The sequence below is a fragment of the Lolium rigidum genome, chromosome 6 (assembly GCF_022539505.1).
Source record: "Lolium rigidum isolate FL_2022 chromosome 6, APGP_CSIRO_Lrig_0.1, whole genome shotgun sequence".
In the NCBI taxonomy this organism is placed as follows: domain Eukaryota; kingdom Viridiplantae; phylum Streptophyta; class Magnoliopsida; order Poales; family Poaceae; genus Lolium; species Lolium rigidum.
The window spans coordinates 29,681,453-29,702,423 of NC_061513.1; the positions used below are offsets into that span (position 1 = coordinate 29,681,453).

Below are 20,971 nucleotides of genomic sequence, written 5' to 3' on the forward strand. Positions count from 1 at the left end.
CCGTGTAGTACTGCCATGGCCTAGAATCAGGTTAGTGTTGAGACCGCAAAACTAGGCTGACAACTGCAGGAATTGCAAGCGAAGCAGGTGGCAACAACAATGTGTTTGGAGCTTCCATGTTTCAAAGCAAATTATAGTATGAATTTGAAATTATTTTTCTATCTCCTAGATTCCATTTTGCGTAAGCGATTGAGCATTTTAACATGACCCTTTTTTCGTCTAAAGTTTGGTTGTGAACCCACTATTTTAGCGGGTTATTTGCTAAAGTATATCCTTGTTTATAAATGTTTAGTCCTTGAAAACAGATAGTGCTTATATTTACAAAGCATCTCGAGCCTAAGTAGAAGAAAATTAAGCACCCAAAGTTGTACATTTCAGTTGCATCATAAAGGATAAACGCAGTGTTGGTGCCGCATTCTTTTGGGCTTCAGTCCACATCCTTATCTTACTTCGGAATCTGTGGTATGACCCGAATTTCTGATGCCTTCCACTCCTAGAATGGCATGTGTTGTTTGAGAGTGCGACCCTCAGATCTCCCTTGCATTTCTACATATGTTCAGCCAAGAAAACTAAGAGACCATCATACCATGTTATTCTTAGGGTCACCAAATGTAGTCCTTTATGACATTTTTTTAGAATGACTGTACTCTGCTTTTTATAATTAACAATAATACATTTGCATACACATTTGTTGAATGGAAAAGCGATATGAATCAAATTGGATACGGTAATTATCAAACAAGGTATCCTTATGAGAATAGTCTGTCCGTTGAGAAAAAGCGAATTTAGTTTCTTTAGATATGTTACTGCCTCCGATCTAAATTAATTGACTCGACTTTATCTACATACGAATGTACCTAGTCAACAAACGCATACAGATACATTCGTATCTAGACAAAGTGAAGTCATTTAATTTGAATCTGAGAGAGTAGCTTGGACTATATATTCATTGCGGTGTTTTTTCTCGGCCGGTATTTCCGATATTTCGGCGGAAAACAGTTCTACCGGTTACCACTTAGAAAAAGCATATCAAATGAATTTTTTCGGTATTCAAATAATTTGATCGATTTGTTTTCATAAATTTTGAACGAAATAGTAAATTGGTTTGTCAAATCTCGGTATTTCTGGTATTTCCGAAATACCACTGTTACCCACCTAGTTTTTCCCCTACCGAGAAAAAAATCCACTAGTCCATTGAGAAAAGCTCAATTAATCGATCATACGTTCATGTGCTAGTTGTAGGCACAAGAGACCCACCACCCCTAACAAACAATATCGATGGTTTATATACGTATAGAACAATAGGCTGAGTTTGTTAATATCATGGAAATGATTGGGTTGACATATAGGGTTTGAATCGACGTGGTGACATTTGACTTTAGAAGTAGTAGTTGCTTAAGAGAGTTAAGGGAGTGCAGTTTTGGCTCCCGGGTTGAGATGCACATGTTATCTGGGCCCTTATATTGTGCGCGGAGATGGACGACCGTGTCAGAATTCAATGGGGTGCGCGCGCTAGTAAATTGAGTATAGACCATGGTTATCACGTACGGTCAGGCAGAGGGCCCACCATAGTTTTGCCCGCGACGGAGAAAACAGGGACTGAACACGGCGGCTTAGGCATGCCAACGCATAGCCCTAGGTGTTCGTCAACCTTACTGGCGGTTAAAGAGGTTGTAGAGCAGCCTTCATCGAGAACCTCTTCAGCCTAAAGTGGAAAATGTGAGAGAAAGAAAACAAATCACTTGGAGAAACATAATGGGACCATAAATGCGTATGTCAAGTTTATCCGGCTGATGGACAACGCCTCAAGCCATGCCTAACCGGTGTGATCTGGACCCGCGGAACAATCTGCTGGCGGCCTCATGGACCACGGTCCAGGTATCATGTCTGCGCTAGCCTCCAAATCTGGCCGCATGGAAATCAGGCTGCCACATACCTCCGGAGGAAAAATCAACTATCCAAGAGCTCCGGCGATTCGACCGGCGCCTACGCGGGTGTCGCAAGCTGTAAACGGCATCGGGGCGGGGAGCAGAGCACGTTTCGCCGGGCGACCTCGGCCAAGTTCAACGGAGTTCCCGCTGACGGGCAAGCAGACTCAGCACAGTCAACTGGGAAGCTGAATCCACAGTCTCCGCGGTGGACAAAAAGGTACGGTTCATGAACTATGGCATTATCAGATTAGAGTTCATGAACTATGGCATTAGCAGATTAGTCGGTAGTGTAGTCAGTACGGTTGGCTCTGAAATCGAATTAAATCTTGCTGCTATGGTTAGATTAAAGACCAATACGAGATCAGTAAGTTTGGGGCATGTGGTGCTGGGGTAGCAGAAATCAAGTCTCGCTGTACGTTGTAGTTCTCGTCAGATCGAATACAGGGAGTAGTCACCCAGTTCAGTTCATTTTTATTTATTTTTTCCCTAAAAAAAATGTAGCACGCAGATTAAAATCGCACAGGTATAAATTTTAGGAAATTTGGGTGATGCAAAGTCCTTGTGGGTTCAGTCATGCTAGAACAGGACACAGCAGAATTCGGCAAAAAATTGATTGGGAATTTGTGTGTTGCAGTGGTATTTTGTCTATGACAGCCATTCAGTTGAGTTTCTTCAGGACTGTCAAATTTCTACAGGAAGTACACTAGACAGTTTCTGATCTTTCTGATGCCTGCTTTGCCGCATTTGCAGGTTCCATGTCGGACGGGCAGCACCGGACAGGATACCCGGCGCATCCAGGAAGAGTGCCCTTGAAAAAATCTATCTGTGGATATGCAGAAAAGTTTGGGGATGAGGTCATCGATCCTTGCCTGGCAACAATGTTCTATTCACTCGGTGATGCTTATGATTTCTAAACTTGTACTTGTGGGAGCATGGTTTCAGAATTAGGTGTGGAAAGAGCCACCGGAGCGTAGAGAAATCAAAATGAATGCAGGAAATTGTGTGCGGATGCTCGGTAAGTGTCCATCACGTGAACATGCTGAACCGTGTATCCCTTTTGTGCATTGTGGTGACACTCAAAATGTTGATTTGCTGCTCTCTTCTCTCTTTTTTTTCCAGGGCAAACCGTCATCGGAGAACACTAAATTATGCATTGGCGAATGCTCTGCAATGATCGGGTTGCTTGAAACAGCGGAAATGGATGGTACATAATTGAGGAGAGAGTGAAACATAACTACAAGGGCTGAAAATTGTGGATAAAAAGTCTTCTGGCCTTCACACAAGTACATAAATGTGTACACAAGAGATCTAGTCCGCCAGGTAAGGGAAAATAACATAAATGTTGTAAAAGCATACAACATAATTGCAGCATTCTTTGGGAATGAAGGCAAAACGGTCACTTCAAGTTTGGGAACTAAGGAGCAGGCAAACAATGATGTCAGAAAACCGTCGAGGCATTCGATGAACTAGGAGCAAGGACCAGGACTTCATGTCTAGGGTGCAAACAGACGATAAAGTTCGAATCAATAATCTTATGTGGACCACAGGGGCAATGCACAATAAGTTCTTTTTTCTTCGAAATGGGAGCATCATCCGCCTCTCGCATCCACACGGCTTTTCTTTATTAAATTATTCGCAAAGCCTCTACAAGGGAGATACAAAGATCAACTCGAAGCCACCTTTTCAGGCCGACAACTCGCTATACCTATAAGAGCGATGAAGGAGGTGACCATGAACAGGCAGCGACTCGACAATACACCAACGCACATCATCTAAAACCGAATGCCTTCCCAAGCCGCCCATTGGCGGGTGAGAAGCACAACCGGCCAAGCGGACCCCGAGCGCACGCCACCGTACACGCCACAAAAATCGCTACCGCCGTCTTCCTCACACCCATCTTCAAGAGGGATCATCGTATTGACCTTGCTAGACCTCGCCGTCGATGTCACCATGACGCCAAACCGCTCCACCATCCTCGCACGCGTCCAACGGTCCGCGCCGCCGTCTTCGATACCTCGCAGCTCCACACCGCCGAGAATCATCGACGTCAACATGGTAGATGAACACCACTCCACCAAGATCCACCTCCATCCAGCCGCTGCTCCAAGAACGATGCCTCAAGAGGTAGAACGACGCAGGAACGCCATCATCAACCGATCCGGGAGACACGAATCTAGGGTTTTCCCCGGAGCAGCACGAGCGAGTAGCCGCAAACTGCGACGATGATACCTTCAAGAAGGAAGCGACACTTAACGCCGCCATCGCCCGCCAATCGTGTCACGGTCTTCACCGATAGCCGCGAGTCCCCAACTCCGGCAAGAGAAGCGAGAGAGGCCAACAAAGATGATGCCTTCGCAAGGAACGCCGCCAATAGCCGCCGCCCTCATCCGCCAAGAACGAAGTAAAGGCGCGGTTTTCACCGCTAGCTCGTCGTCGACTAGATCTTCATTGCCGAGTAGACGGATTTCGTGATCCGCCACCCCCAAGAACTGGACCAGACCTCTTCCGGCGAAGAAGGAAGCAACCACCACCAAAACCGGATCGGATCCCGGGCGCCCTCCGTGACTCGGAGATAGCCAAGAGGAAACCCTGCAACCGACGAAGGTCGGCAGCGCCGCCGCTCACCGAGGCCCAAAGGGCTCGGGGCCAATGACTACCACGAACGTCGTTGATGCGTGATCTCCCCAGTCGTCGCCATCTCGGATCGCTGCCGGGTGACGGCGACGGAGAGGAGACCACGCAGAAGAGGGCTAGGGGAGGGAGGAATGGGCGCACCGGCTCGTGCGTGGCGTGCCACCGCGCAAACGCGAGGGGAGGGTTACACGAGGGAGTACAAGTTCTTTTGGTATGCTATAACTTTCGACATTACATACAAGACCAACTTGAATGACATGGCATTTGGTTTGTTTGTGAGGGGTAAATAACCACTTCAAAGAGCATTTGGCTGGTGTCATGTTTGTGAGGGGTAAATAACCACTTCAAAGAGCATTTGGTCGGTGTCATGTTTCGGGACGATCAGGTTGAGAGCTTCGAAATGGGTTTTTGCAAAGTTTGCCTCGAATGATAGGAGGAGTTCCACCTAAAACAATAGTAACTTGTAAGTTGATGTGGGAAAACATTTTTCTTTTTTGCTACGGGAAAGAAGATGTGTCCGAGATGATCTAGGAGGAGTCAGCTAAATTAATGGCAATAGGCATACTGTGGTCCAAGTTAGTAGTAAGATGAATGTACATAAGAGATTCTTTGTCATGTACCGTTCGACCAAGTGGTGCTGTAAAGCATTGATTATCTCTGCCCAACAGGCCCCAAGCACTATTCAAAAAGAGAGATACGAAGGGGATACGTTGTTGTATACACTGACCAATGGAGCAGACGGCAGAACGTGATTGGTTCTGGAAACAGGAGCATCTACACCCCAGAGCCAAAACGAATTTCTGCTTAAGAGATAAATCTTAACTATTAAATTGTAATCCGGTGTTCGTGCGTGTACGTCGTCCGCTGATTGCCTTTGAGCCCCTGGGAAACCGACATATTAACCCGCAGTCCTTCTACCAACCGATAAAATCCCATCGACTGGACCTGCGCTGCCCCCGTCGGCCAGCTCCTGCCGTCCGCGCCGCTGGAGGCGGCCGATACCGACGATCGCGACGAGGGCCGTCGCGCCCCGCTTCCAGCACGGACGAGCGGAAGACCGCCGCTACACCGAGCGTCCAGCCAGAGGCGCCAAGACCGAAGCCTCCTTCCCATGGAACATGCCCCGCTCGAGTAAGACTGAGATTATGTGGAAGAATTAGAAGAATAGACAGGAGAGCGCATGTATCCACCGTCAGTCTTGGGAGGAGCTCGATCCAGGTGAGAGGAAACACGGGATGCCACTTGCCACTGATTTGAGATGGAAGGTGCCGGACGGCCATGTGTTGGGCAAGAAGATGAATCTAGATGGGATTTTTTTTTGACAATGAATCCAGATGGGATTGGTTGGTTTTGCCTCCTGGAGTCGTGGGTACAGAAGCACATGACCTTGCCCAGCCTTCTGATAGACGAGCCCCAGCTTAATGTAAGCGTATTGGGCACATCTATGCCATGCAGCTTCTGGTATCTCAAAAATTGAATAACTTTTCAAAATATCTGATTCATCTGAGCGAATAAGATCGTAATTTTCTGAAAATGTAAAACGTGCATATGCTGTCTAATTGTGTACAAAAAGTGACTCAACGTTTTTATAGATACGGATGTATCTACATACTAAAAACGAGTCTAGATACAACTATATCTAGACAAAATTGACTCTCTTAATTTTAAATGGAGGGAGTCATATTTATCAAGACACGTTAACCTTTATTCAAATATTATCGACTATGTATTTTATATATGTGTATTTTTTTATATACATTCCCACAAGACCAAAAGGAAAAGAAACTTAAGGGTTTTGACCACACATAATTATTATGTAAAAAAAGATTTTGTCAAACAATGTGTTCGTCTCGCCTTCTACCGCTCGCACGAGGGTTGGGCGGTGCGGGTGAAGGTCGTTGGTTACCTAAGGTAGGGCGGCACATCACGCAGCCCACTAGCGGACCTAGATGGACGACGCGGGGTGAAGGACACCGATCAGCTGCACCAATGAGAGTAACATGGACTTCGCCATGGGCCGGTTGAGGTGGACGACGGAGAGGACAAAGAAAATGGGTCAACGAGGCTTTTCTGAGAGGGAGGAAGATCGGTTCGGCTAGATTAGGCATAAGGATTATTGATTTCTAGGGTTTCTAAATATTTATATTTAGTAAAGCATAAATTCATAACAATGCACGACATTCAACTTAATAAAACGGCGTCACAAAAACAAAATAATCCATATACCAATATATATTTTTGTTTTTTATTCCGTAGCAACGCACGGGTATTATGCTAGTATGCATATCCCCAAGATTTCAATACATGCTTTGTAATATATATATTAAAGTTGAACCCTTTTGCTTGAAGGAGAGTGCTCCACTTTCATGCAGTGTAGATACCCACTTCCTTCCAATCAATCTCTAACACGTGACATATGCTACAATATATTTTTATTTTCTTTTTTTCCTCTTTTGGGAGTTTTGAATCATAGTTTTAGACACAACAATTTTCCATCAGAAATTTTCTCGGCTGTAGCTACCTACGTATACCTCTCAAACAAAAAGTTACCTACATCTGCAATGGTGTTTTTAGGCCCCTTCTTTTAAAACTTCTTGGTGGGAATTCTGGATATACCTTTATGGCCATAATTTATAGATGGCATATTTTCAGCTCTTTTTTTAAATTACTTGAAAGAAATCTTCCGGCATAACTTTTCGGCCGTAATATTTAACACAACTGGATTCAATACACATTTTCGGCCGTAAGTTTCCGACGGCAATTAGCGTACATCTACGATAGTATTTTTTCCCAACTCTTTTTAATTACTCGATGGTCATTTTCTGGCAAAAATTTCCGGGACCTAAATTTAAAGTGGTAGTTACCCTACCACAAGTCTTTGATATTGCGCAATTTTATGGCCGTAGTTTGATGTCGGATATCAACCGTAAATTTTCCGTTAGACAGTATGTCTCTGACACAACTTTCAACTTTCTAGCCGTAGTTTCTCTCACGCGGTTTTCATACTCTCACTCTTCAAGGGTGCATAATTTCCCGCCAGGCTGTAAACTTCGTGTGTTACTACAAGCCGAAAAATACACATCGGGCATAATATATCGTGTAACCGGTGTATACATATATACTATGTACCGGTGTGAATATATATAGATATCTAGCTCACAAAGCTCCACTGGGTGGGCATTAGAGAGCCATCATTTTCTACCAATCAGCGGCTACCACCTCGCCCTTTGTTTGAAAACATTTTTTTTTTACATGTCTCTCCTTTTATTTTGTGACGTTAACTTCTAGAGATAACTTTTCGCCCGAAACTTTCTACCGGTAGTTACCCCACTGTACCTCCTCGATGTTGAGAAATTCTACAACAGTATTTCTTCGAACATTTTTTGTTTCTCTCCTTTTACTCTTCGACGGTAACTTTTTGAGATAGCTTCCCGGCTGTAATGTCCAATCGGTAGTTACCCCAAGGTACCTCCTTTACAGTTTGTATTTCTCTTATAGTAATTCTCTAGCAGTAATTTATTTTTTTCCCTTTTCTTTATTCTCTGACATATTTTTCCAGTCGTAGTTTTACCATGGTACCTTCGAAGGTGATATGTCGATTTTATTAATCTACACATGATAACCTGACGGGCACGGCGTGCCGATGCTTCCTAGTGCTTTGTAACGATTGATTGAGGATGGAGTATCGCGGTCCTCGTCGACTCGCTTTGCCCCGCACGATGTTGGGAGGGGATCGATAGAATACGCGGCGCGCCGTCCAACTTACGTACGTGCCCGGCCCGCAGCTAGTGCATTACAGATAGGTTGCGTTCTGGCGACGCGCACCCTAGCTGGAAACCGTTACGGCCTGGGGTGGCTGTCTGGCTGTCTGACCGGCTCTGTATGTGTCTCGCGATAGGGACACAGTCGTGGGATCGAGGAGCTCACTTCCGCTAGCCAGTCTGGCTTGCTCCATCGAATTCGTACCGTTGGCATTTATGGAATGGAAGAAGAGGTAAGAATTTGATATGATAATTATTGCTCCAAGATATCCTTTTGAAGATAGCCATCCTCTGAGAAATGCAAAGTAAGTAAGCTAGTTTTATTACATAATCCATTAGTGTTTTCCCAAGTATTATCTCAAACGGGCGACGCAAACGTACCAAAACCAATTTGTGTCTGCACAGACAAAGAACACGCTCTAGCTGCTAGACGCAAAATAATCGTAGCGTCCGTTCTGACGCAAACATGGAGAAAACATGCGGCAGAAATGCTGTTGTGTGGACGCGTCCGCGCGTCCGTTTTGGTCTGATTGGCACTCTCTCCTACTTTAATGCAGGCATGCCCATGTGCCGACCAATGGTGGTCACACAAAGGGCATCTTTTTCTCTCTCCTCCCCTGCGGTAAAAATACGTTTCTCGCGCTGGAAGGGGCGTGACACATGCGGACATGTGACCATTCTTTATGTATGTGCCAACGCAAACGAACACAAATTGTGTCCGAAATACGTCTGACCGCCGGAGATGCCCTAACCCATATTTCCCTACCACAAAGAATATCGTTGGTGTATATATTACCGAATGATATGCGTATTTCTCAATGAGGTGGAATTGATTGATATTAACATTGGTTTTCAATCAACCAACCATGTTTACCAACAGAGGTGAAACTAGCATAATATGACCAACGGTGGAATGAATTGCTTAAGAGAAAAATCAACATATACCAAAGACAAAAGTAATACATTTATGTACATCCCTTATCATAACCGAGAGAAAATAACCCTGCTGAAAACCTCGGGTTGTTCTAAATACATCAAAATTAAGTGCCCGACATTGCATTATCCCATTGCCTCATTGAATTCAGTGTCCATGTTGGCATCCCCTGCACTCCCACTTGGATCGACATTGTTACCTTGCACGAATCAAAATGGTATGCCATATATTTCTGATGTCTTCCACTCCTAGGGTGGCATATATTGCCTAAGAGTGCTTTGATCGGACTTTCCTTGCATTGTTACTCATGCTTTGAAACTATAGGAGGATTATTTGCCTAGCATAGCGTAAAATAATCTAGTTAGACCAAGTAGACGAGAACCTGATACGAAACCCATATATATCTTCCTTTTTATGGACTCTTCAAGACATTTCATGCTTATGTCTTTTCCCAAAAGTACTATATGAATAAAGAAAGTATATCTGTACACCCATTTATGGAATGGAAGAAATGGTAAGAATTTGATACGATATTTATCGCTCCAAGATTTCCTTTGGAAATAGTCGTACACTGAGAAAAGCAAAATAAGTAAGCTTAATCCATCATCCTCTACCCAAGTTTTAGATCTAACCATAAGCCATAACCCACAATGCCCTACCACAAGGAATGTTGTTGGTGTATATATTTGTTTTGTAAAACAAACGTGGTAGGAGAAGCCTGTACAACGTTTTTTTCTAAATAATAAGAACCTAATTTTAAATGTTTGAGGACTTAAATGTGGGGGATTGTGTCGTACATTGACTTCCTTAAGTAAGTGGGCTAGACTAATTGCCTTGGTGTATGTTATTTATGGAACTAGAAGGATACCCGCGCGTTGCATGTGGAATCTTCTAAGAAATTATATTATCTAATACATATGTAATGTGAATTGTCTATAGAAGTATGCAATATTCAATTGGTCAAAATAGTTGAGATGCTAAATTTAATTCACTTTTTTTATTTGATGGCTATAAATTAGCTATGTGGACATTTGAATCAAAAAATGGTGACACAGATACCTCAATAATGAATGTTAGTGGGGATGACATGGATATTTGATTGGTTAATGGAATAGATGATGTGAATGGCTTGCATGATGTAGACAGATCAATATTAATCGCAGCTAATGGCGCTTTACTTTATAAGAAGTATAGATTGGTAGTGTCCTGACGGAGACGCGCGAACCGGCCCCTTCCCGACCCAATTTGGGGAGGGAATCAGTCGGTGTACGTGTGCTCCCGCTTCCCACCTAGGCCCGCTCGTTATTGACTCAGAAACATAATTAGGTTGTGGTTTTCATTAATATTAGGTCAAAATGATCTATCTTTATAGAGAGGGTTAACCTAAACTACAATAACCGTATCTACTCACCATTGCATGTTTTTCCAAGGCCGAGCTAGTTGCTGTCGCGCAACCTAGTGACCAAACCACCATAACCGCAGCAGGGTTCTCCATCTCGTGGTTCGCCTGGTTCACCAGCCCTCTCTAGATACATTAATTGACGGTGGAGTGGAATTGCCTGGAACGGCCGGCCAAAGCACATGAGCTGCTCCTAGACCGGAGCAGAGCACTCCTCGATCATCGACGTGCCCCGCACGACGCGGGCAGGACCGGCATGTTGCGTAGCGGCGACGCACGCGCGGGCTGGGAAAGAAAACCCAAGTTGAGACTACTGCTGTCGTGGGGCTTGCTGCTGCATGTTCCGGTGCGTCGCTGTCACTGATTGCTGACGGCGACGCAAGGTCTTTGCTGAGAAAATACTTGGTGCCGTATGGAGGATTAGTTTGTGTGGCTGTGTCAACACTTGGCTGACTGGATCCTTCCGTACATGCTCGCCACACGCCGATGGAGGAGCTCACTTTTCGCTAGAAAGTCTGGTTTACTAATTTCCCTTTCATATTAGTACGTACTATGTAGTGGCGGAAATCCTATAGATTTGAGGATGCAATTACATGCATGGTGACATTCGACATTCGTCGACGGGTCCCTGTTGCACCCCTAATCTTGGTAGGGAAACGTGGGAGGGAGCCCTCGATCGCTTCCATGTCTCTGCTCTCGTACCTTTGAAGAACAAAGATGCATGGTAAAGCCATGAATGAGGAGGAAGCTAGGCACCACCTCCTTAATGAACTTTCCTCTGCCAGCACGTACATGCCATGTCTCCGCTCCACTCATACGTCGTCGCAGGCTAGTAAAATGGAGTAACGGCTACTGAGTACTGGCAAAGCTGCATCACAGTCCCACATCATTGCGCACCCAGCAGCTATGGCTAAAACTCTGCACAGAAGCTTCAACTCCTCTCTCTGACGGGACGACATAGCTAAGCACTGGTAGATAATTATTCAGACTTGGTAATGAAGTCGTGGTAACTGTGGCAAGTGCCACTAGTCACACCGTGATGTACTTTCAGCTTATCGCCAGCACGTACCAGCCAGTCAAAGTTGCAGTAGTAGTATCACGCAACACACGCCACTACATCCCACTGACTGAACTTCAGCAAAACCTGCGTGTGGACTAGGATACCATCGTGTTTGTGTGGCAATCCTGACTAGTGCGGCGGTAAATCAGCAGAACACCACAAGATCTCCAGAAGGGAACATTGGAAAAGTGCACGTCGCCTTCGTCATCGTGGTACACACGAAGCGGTACGGTCTAGTTGCTAATGACCGGCCGGACGTGTGTTAACCTCCATCACATGAACTAGATGTGGCAATCGTTGTCAAATTGGGTATGTTGAAGTAGTGAGTGCATCGAGTAGAGCCAAAGCTACGCACGGCATGACAAGGGCACGCCTGCACAGCCCCGAAGACTATCCTGAGACGAGGCTGCGGAAGTTTGTTTTCTCTGTAAAAGCATGACAGCATGTTCACAAACGAATGGTATGCAGGTGTCTTCACTAGATTTACAGTCGAAGAATGTAACAGAGGCTGTGATTGATACCTTACCATCACTGAGATCCTCGTCCACCATTCTTATCCCCTCCACCTAACCCTGCCCCCCACCCCCCATCTCTTTCCTCGCCACCTATGCAGGGGGCTGCTGGGCAAAGCCCACACATCGGACAGCGGCGGGGGCCTTCTCCATGGGCGGCGGCACCCTTCATCCGGCGGCTGCGGATGTGCTGCGGAGCTTCAACGGTGTTTTTCTGTGGATATCCGGTGGCAATCTTGGCGGATACTGCATTGGTGGGGGTTCCCCCTGCCCGGTGGCGCCGCACCTTATCGCGATGACTGGCGGAGTTTGGGTCGGTGGCTATAGATGATGGCGGCGCCATTCGTCCTGGCTACGAAGGCTGCTTGGCACCATGGTGTTGCCGGCGTTGACGAGCTAGGTGGCCACGGTGACATAGGTATGCCTAACAAGCATACCGTATAAAGTGCCCAGGTAATCTACGAGAAGCCCATGGACATGAAGATAGAGAACCTTGGAAGCCCAAAGAACTTTGTATAAGGAAAGTTGAGATGTAATAGGAATACGACAACAAAATAGGAAAGGCCCATAAGCCTCTTGTAATTTGTATCTTGTACGAAACGGAAAGCCTCGGCTCCACCTCTTATATAAAGGGGAGCCGAGGGAGAAAGGAGGGATCGAATCAATTGTCAACAGAACCATCGTAACTTTTAGTCGAGCACATTTTCGGCTGAAATCCTCGAGATCTACTTGCCCTCTACTTTCCGCAAACACTAAGTCCACAATCCGTAGGCTTTGACAAGTTAATCCCTTATCAATTGGAGCCGACCGTGGGGATTGGAGGTGACAATGTCCTGATCTCGATGGCACGTTCAACATCGTCAATATCGTCGTCAACAGCAAGCAACATCATGGAAGGAGGTAAACGAGCGCAGCCTGATCTCGTCGATTTTGTTCCTCACAATCCTGCTTGTGTGCATGCATACGCTATCTGGAGAACTCGACGGAGATGACGTTTGGGAGCTTTCGCTTCCTTGTCGGGAAGGAGGGATCACACCGTATTTCGTCACCGATTTTTTCGGGACCGTCTGCGGCCAACTCCAACTTCTCGAAATCGTCGGCAACATCTGTGGAGGTAGGCGATGAAGTCTCGCAATCAAGCTGCACCAAGCTCGCCCACGGCAGGGCACTCGAGGATCTGTTCGAGAACATGACGTTCGGGTCGTTCACGGGATCCGATCTAGACAGTGACTTGGAAAGCTACAACAGCCACGACTCCATCAGCAACAACTCTACTTCCAGCAGGGAGGCCTTCACCGATCGCTACGACGGTGTCACCGATCCTGAATCTGATGACAATTGCATGGTGGCAATACATCAGATCTACGCCATCAAAGGAGAAAATCGTGAAGGAAATGAGGAATCTGAGGCTTTCGATGAATTGGGTAACCCCTACATCGATCCTGCGGATCTCACTCGAGGAACTAGAAATAAATATATCGGGACCACGCCACGAGAAAAAGTTCGACTGCTGCAAAAAGCATGGGACAGGGCCGGAAGGACCATGAGCGGTGTTGAGCCGATGACTATACAGGCCACACCAGAAGCTTTGCAGGCATACCAATATAGACTCGCGCGCACTGGGCGTGAGCTAGAGAAGATGAAGCAGAAGCTAGATCAGAGAAAAGCTGCGACGGACACATCCAGCGAGCGCAGGAACAACCTGAGCCACCGTTCAGGAAGTTCGGCAAACAATGTGGAAGGTCATAGAAGAAGGTCAAGGTCTAGATTGGAAAATATACCCAAAGGAGAATGGGAAAACTTGGTCCAGAACCTCGACATGTCGTTTATGTCGATAGACACAAGAGGAAACATCATACCAAAAAAATCTAGAGGCAGGATATATGGCGGCACAATCTTTCGCATCCAAACCTCAAGCAGGGGACCCTCGCGAGTCATTGTATCAGATGGCCATGACATGTGTAGGAGTCATGGGGGTAGCACTAGCAGGAAGGGAAGCAACACCACAACCCAAAGTACTCCATGAAGAAATAGTCCCAAGCGAAATAGTCATCGGCGAACAGTGGCAGCAACACAAGAGCCGCGAAGGGCTCCAAGAGAGGTGGACGCAAGAAACACAGTAGCTCAAGCTCGAGTGGACAGGGCACGCGAGGAAAGAGATCGCGAAAACAGAGCACAAGAACGTCGGTGTACTCCAGAAGATAGCGATGACGACATATGCGGACTCCCTTGCTTTACCCGAGGGTTCACAAAACCCGAGTACCTTCTACCTTCAAGTTACCCGGCAACTATAAAAAGTTCGACGGGCTACAAGATCCAGATGACTGGTTAGTACATTACCTGGAGACAGTAAAACTGATAGGTGGAACAAAGACAACAGCCATGCAAAGTATCCAAGTGCACCTCAGCGGAGCCGCAAGATCATGGATGAAGAAACTACCAGAAGGATCCATCGACAACTGGGAAACTTTTGAGGACTTGTTCGTGAAGAATTTCATATTAACGTGCAAAAAACCAGCATCAATAGAGCAGCTAAGGACGTGCAAGCAAAAGTCGGATGAAACGATAAGAGCGTATATCCAACGCTGGAGTATCATCAAAAATTTGGTCGAGAACGTATTTGATGAACGAGCAATAGACGCATTCATCGCAGGAATCCGAAGGAGAGATCTAATCAAAGATTGCGGAAGATCCAACCCGAGAACAATAGTAGATCTCATGGAGATAGCAAATCGTTGGGCCGACGGAGAAGATGTTGTCCACAACAAGAGGCAAAGATCACCCGAGGATGATCGCCATAAAAACAACAATCAAAATATATGACGCTATCGTAATTATTCAGATTACGACGGTCCCGGCCAAGTTTCAGCCGGCTTCTGAGGAAACAGAGAAGGAAATAATCGGGATGATTATCACAGGAGCAATGATCAGCGAAACGATCATAGAGATGCGCCAGGATCTAGTAGACAAAATAATAGACCCAGATTCATGGTCGTGCCACAACGTCATGGCGCAACAGCTCCGGTGATGGTGGCGGCACCAACCTCATGGTTGGTGATGATCTAGCCGGTTGTGTTCGATTGTGCTGGACGATGACGGTGTATGTGCATCGCTACCTTATTGAAAAAATTGCAGCATTCGCCTCCTCACTGATACGTCTCCGACGTATCGATAATTTCTTATGTTCTATGCCATATTATTAATGATACCTACATGTTTTATGCACACTTTATGTCATATTTGTGCATTTTCTGGAACTAACCTATTAACAAGATGCCGAAGTGCCAGTTCTCGTTTTCTCGCTGTTTTTGGTTTCGAAATCCTAGTAACGAAATATTCTCGGAATTGGACGAAACGAAGACCCAGGGGCCTATTTTTCCACGGAGCTTCCGGAAGACCGAAGAACATACGAAGTGGGGCCACGAGGTGGCGACACCACATGGCGGCGCGGCCAAGGGGGCCCGCGCCGCCCTATGGTGTGGCCCCCTCGTCGGGCCCCGACTCGCCCTTCCGCCTACTTAAAGCCTCCGTCGCGAAACCCCCGATGCGAAAAACCACGATACGGAAAACCTTACCGAGACGCCGCCGCCGCCGATCCCATCTCGGGGGATTCGGAGATCTCCTCCGGCACCCCGCCGGAGAGGGGATTCATCTCCCGGAGGACTCTACACCGCCATGGTCGCCTCCGGAGTGATGAGTGAGTAGTTCACCCCTGGACTATGGGTCCATAGCAGTAGCTAGATGGTTGTCTTCTCCTCATTGTGCTTCATTGTTGGATCTTGTGAGCTGCCTAACATGATCAAGATCATCTATCCGTAATACTCTATGTTGTGTTTGTCGGGATCCGATGGATAGAGAATACCATGTCATGTTAATTATCAAGTTATTACATATGTGTTGTTTATGATCTTGCATGCTCTCCGTTACTAGTAGAGGCTCGGCCAAGTTTTTACTTTTAACTCCAAGAGGGAGTATTTATGCTCGATAGTGGGTTCATGCCCGCATTGACACCTGGGACGAGTGACGGAAAGTTCTAAGGTTGTGTTGTGCTTGTTGCCACTAGGGATAAAACATTGGCGCTATGTCCGAGGATGTAGTTGTTGATTACATTACGCACCATACTTAATGCAATTGTCCGTTGTTAGCAACTTAATACTGGAAGGGGTTCGGATGATAACCTGAAGGTGGACTTTTTAGGCATAGATGCAGTTGGATGGCGGTCTATGTACTTTGTCGTAATGCCCAATTAAATCTCACTATACTTATCATGTCATTTATGTGCATTGTTATGCCCTCTCTATTTGTCAATTGCCCGACTGTAATTTGTTCACCCAACATGCTTTTATCTTATGGGAGAGACACCTCTAGTGAACTGTGGACCCCGGTCCATTCTTTAATACTGAAATACAAATCTCGCTCGCAATACTTGTTTTTACTATTTTCTCTCGCAAACAATCATCTTCCACACAATACGGTTAATCCTTTGTTACAGCAAGCCGGTGAGATTGACAACCTCACTTGTTTCGTTGGGGCAAAGTACTTTGGTTGTGTTGTGCAGGTTCCACGTTGGCGCCGGAATCTCTGGTGTTGCGCCGCACTACATCCCTCCGCCATCAACCTTCAACGTGCTTCTTGGCTCCTCCTGGTTCGATAAACCTTGGTTTCTTTCTGAGGGAAAACTTGCTCCTGTGCGCATCATACCTTCCTCTTGGGGTTGCCCAACGAACGTGTGAAATACACGCCATCAAGCATATTTTCTGGCGCCGTTGCCGGGGAGATCAAGACACGCTGCAAGGGGAGTCTCCACTTCTCAATCTCTTTACTTTGTTTTTGTCTTGCTTTATTTTATTTACTACTTTGTTTGCTGCAATTATATCAAAACACAAAAAAATTAGTTGCTAGCTTTACTTTATTTACTGTCTTGTTTGCTATATCAAAAACACAAAAAAATTAGTTTACTTGCATTTACTTTATCAAGTTTGCTTTATTTACTACTGCTAAAATGGCCAACCCTGAAAATACTAAGTTGTGTGACTTCACTAGCACAAATAATAATGATTTCCTATGCACACCTATTGCTCCACTCTGCTACTACGGCAGAATTCTTTGAAATTAAACCTGCTTTACTGAATCTTGTTATGCGAGAGCAATTTTCGGGTGTTAGTTCTGATGATGCTGCTGCCCATCTCAATAATTTTGTTGAACTATGTGAAATTCAAAAATATAAAGATGTAGATGGTGACATTATAAAATTTAAATTGTTCCCTTTCTCATTAAGAGGAAGAGCTAAAGATTGGTTGCTATCTCTGCCTAAGAATAGTATTGATTCGTGGACTAAATGCAAGGATGCTTTTATTGGTAGATATTATCCCCCTGCTAAAATTATATCTTTGAGGAGTAGCATAATGAATTTTAAACAATTGGATAATGAACATGTTGCTCAAGCTTGGGAAAGAATGAAATCTCTCGGTTAAAAATTGCCCAACCCATGGACTGACTACTTGGATGATCATCCAAACCTTCTATGCAGGACTAAATTTTTCTTCGCGGAATTTATTGGATTCAGCTGCTGGAGGTACCTTTATGTCCATCACTCTTGGTGAAGCAACAAAGCTCCTTGATAATATGATGGTTAATTACTCTGAATGACACACGGAAAGAGCTCCACAAGGTAAGAAGGTAAATTCTGTTGAAGAATCCTCTTCCTTGAATGATAAGGTTGATGCTATTATGTCTATGCTTGTGAATGATAGGACTAATGTTGATCCTAATAATGTTCCATTAGCTTCATTGGTTGCCCAAGAAGAACATGTTGATGTAAACTTCATTAAAAATAATAATTTCAACAACAATGCTTATCGGAACAATTCTAGTAATAACTATAGGCCATGTCCTTATAATAATGGTAACGGTTATGCTAATTCTTATGGGAATTCTTACAACAATAATAGGAATACACCCCCTGGACTTGAAGCCATGCTTAAAGAATTTATTAATACACAAACTGCCTTTAACAAATCATGTTGAGGAAAAGCTCAATAAAATTGATATTCTTGTTTCTAGAGTTGATAGTCTTGCCTCCGATGTTGATCTTTTGAAATCGAAAATTATGCCTAATAGGGATATTGAAAATAAAATTGTTACTACAGCAAATGCCATCCAAGTTAGAATTAATGAGAATATAAGATTAATGGCTGAAACTGCGTGCTAGGTGGGATAGAGAAGAAAATGAAAAACTAGCTAATGAGGAAAATGTAGCTAAAGTTTGGACTATTACCACCACTAGCAATGCTAATGATTCATATGTTGCTGCACCTCCTACTATCAATTGTGAAATAATTGGTGTTGGCAATGCTTCTACTCCTAGTGCAAAGCGCGCAAAATTACCCGAAACCGCTAAAGCTCGCTGAAACCGCTTGTGATAAAACTGCTGAAATTTTTTCCAACCTTGGGGATGATAATCCCATTGCTTTAGATTGTAATGATTTAGATTTTGATGATTGCCACATCTCTGAAGTTATAAAGTTCTTGCAAAAACTTGCTAAGAGTCCCAATGCTAGCGCTATAAATTTGGCTTTCACAAAACATATTACAAATGCTCTCATAAAAGCTAGAGAAGAGAAACTAAAACTTGAAACTTCTATTCCTAGAAAGCTAGAAGATGGTTGGGAGCCCATCATTAAAATGAGAGTCAAAGATTTTGATTGTAATGCTTTATGTGATCTCGGTGCAAGTATTTCTGTTATGCCTAAGAAAGTCTATGATATGCTTGACTTGTCACCATTGAAAAATTGTTATTTGGATGTTAATCTCGCTGATAATGCTAAAAAGAAACCTTTGGGGAAAGTTGATAATGTTCATATTATGGTTAACAATAACCTTGTCCCCGTTGATTTTGTTGTCTTGGATATTGAATGCAATGCATCTTGCCCCATTATATTGGGAAGACCTTTTCTTCGAACCGTTGGTGCCACTATTGATATGAAGGAAGGTAATATTAAATATCAATTTCCTCTCAAGAAAGGTATGGAACACTTCCCTAGAAAGAGAATGAAGTTACCTTATGATTCTATTATTAGAACAAATTATGATGTTGATGCTTCATCTCTCGATGTTACTTGAGTTACACTTTCTGCGCCTAGCTGAAAGGCGTTAAAGAAAAGCGCTTATGGGAGACAACCCATGTTTTTACTCCAGTATTTTTGTTTTATATTTGTGTCTTGGAAGTTGTTTACTACTGTAGCAACCTCTCCTTATCTTAGTTTTATGTTTTGTTGTGCCAAGTAAAGTCTTTGATAGAAAAGTAAGTACTAGATTTGGATTACTGCGCAGTTCCAGATTTCTTTGCTGTCACGAATCTGGGTCTATCACCCTGTAGATAGCTCAGCAAATTAAGCCAATTTACGAGCATGATCCTCAGATATGTACGCAACTTTCATTCAATTTGAGCATTTTCATTTGAGCAAGTCTGGTGGCCTAATAAAATCCATCTTTACGGACTGTTCTGTTTTGACAGATTCTGTCTTTTATTTCGCATTGCCTCTTTTGCTATGTTGGATGAATTTCTTTGATCCATTAATGTCCAGTAGCTTTATGCAATGTCCAGAAGTGTTAAGAATGATTGTGTCACCTCTGAACATGTGAATTTTTATTATGCACTAACCCTCTAATGAGTTGTTTCGAGTTTGGTGTGGAGGAAGTTTTCAAGGATCAAGAGAGGAGTATGATGCAATATGATCAAGGAGAGTGAAAGCTCTAAGCTTGGGGATGCCCCGGTGGTTCACCCCTGCATATTCTAAGAAGACTCAAGCGTCTAAGCTTGGGGATGCCCAAGGCATCCCCTTCTTCATCGACAACATTATCAGGTTCCTCCCCTGAAACTATATTTTTATTCCGTCACATCTTATGCACTTTGCTTGGAGCGTCGGTTTGTTTTTGTTTTTTGTTTTGTTTGAATAAAATGGATCCTAGCATTCACTTTATGGGAGAGAGACACGCTCCGCTGTAGCATATGGACAAATATGTCCTTAGACTCTACTCATAGTATTCATGGCGAAGTTTCTTCTTCGTTAAATTGTTATATGGTTGGAATTGGAAAATGCTACATGTAGTAACTCTAAAATGTCTTGGATAATTTGATACTTGGCAATTGTTGTGCTCATGTTTAAGCTCTTGCATCATATACTTTGCACCCATTAATGTGTAGGATAACGTTGCATAGAAAACAAAAAATTTCCTACCGCGAACACGCAATCCAAGCCAAGATGCAATCTAGAAGACGGTAGCAACGAGGGGTATCGAGTCTCACCCTTGAAGAGATTCCAAAGCCTACAAGATGAGGCTCTTGTTGCTGCGGTAGACGTTCACTTGCCGCTTGCAAAAGCGCGTAGAAGATCTTGATCACGATCGCTTCCGGCGCCACGAACGGGCGACACCTCCGTACTTGGTCACACGTTCGGTTGTTGATGAAGACGACGTCCACCTCCCCGTTCCAGCGGGCAGCGGAAGTAGTAGATCCTCTTGAATCCGACAGCACGACGGCGTGGTGTCGGTGGTGGTGGAAAAATCCGGCGGAGCTTCGCTTAAGCGTGCGGGATGTGGTGAAGGAGAGAGACCGCTAGGGTTTGGGGAGAGAGGGGGGTTGGGCGCCGGCCCTCTAAGGGGTGCGGCCAAGGCTGAGCCAAAGAGTGGCTGCCCCCTCCCTCTCTTCCTCATTATATAGGTGGAAGCCCCAAGAGTT

The 20,971-nt window shown here is 44.7% G+C and overlaps 1 long non-coding RNA gene across 1 annotated transcript; it reads left to right on the forward strand.

Annotated features, from left to right (window-relative positions):
- The first annotated feature begins 2,745 nt into the window (after positions 1–2,745).
- LOC124659444 lies at positions 2,746–3,471 on the forward strand. Its single transcript, XR_006989583.1, has 3 exons — positions 2,746–2,785; positions 2,874–2,946; positions 3,051–3,471. It is a non-coding gene; the product is annotated as an uncharacterized LOC124659444 (long non-coding RNA).
- The last annotated feature ends 17,500 nt before the right edge of the window (positions 3,472–20,971 follow it).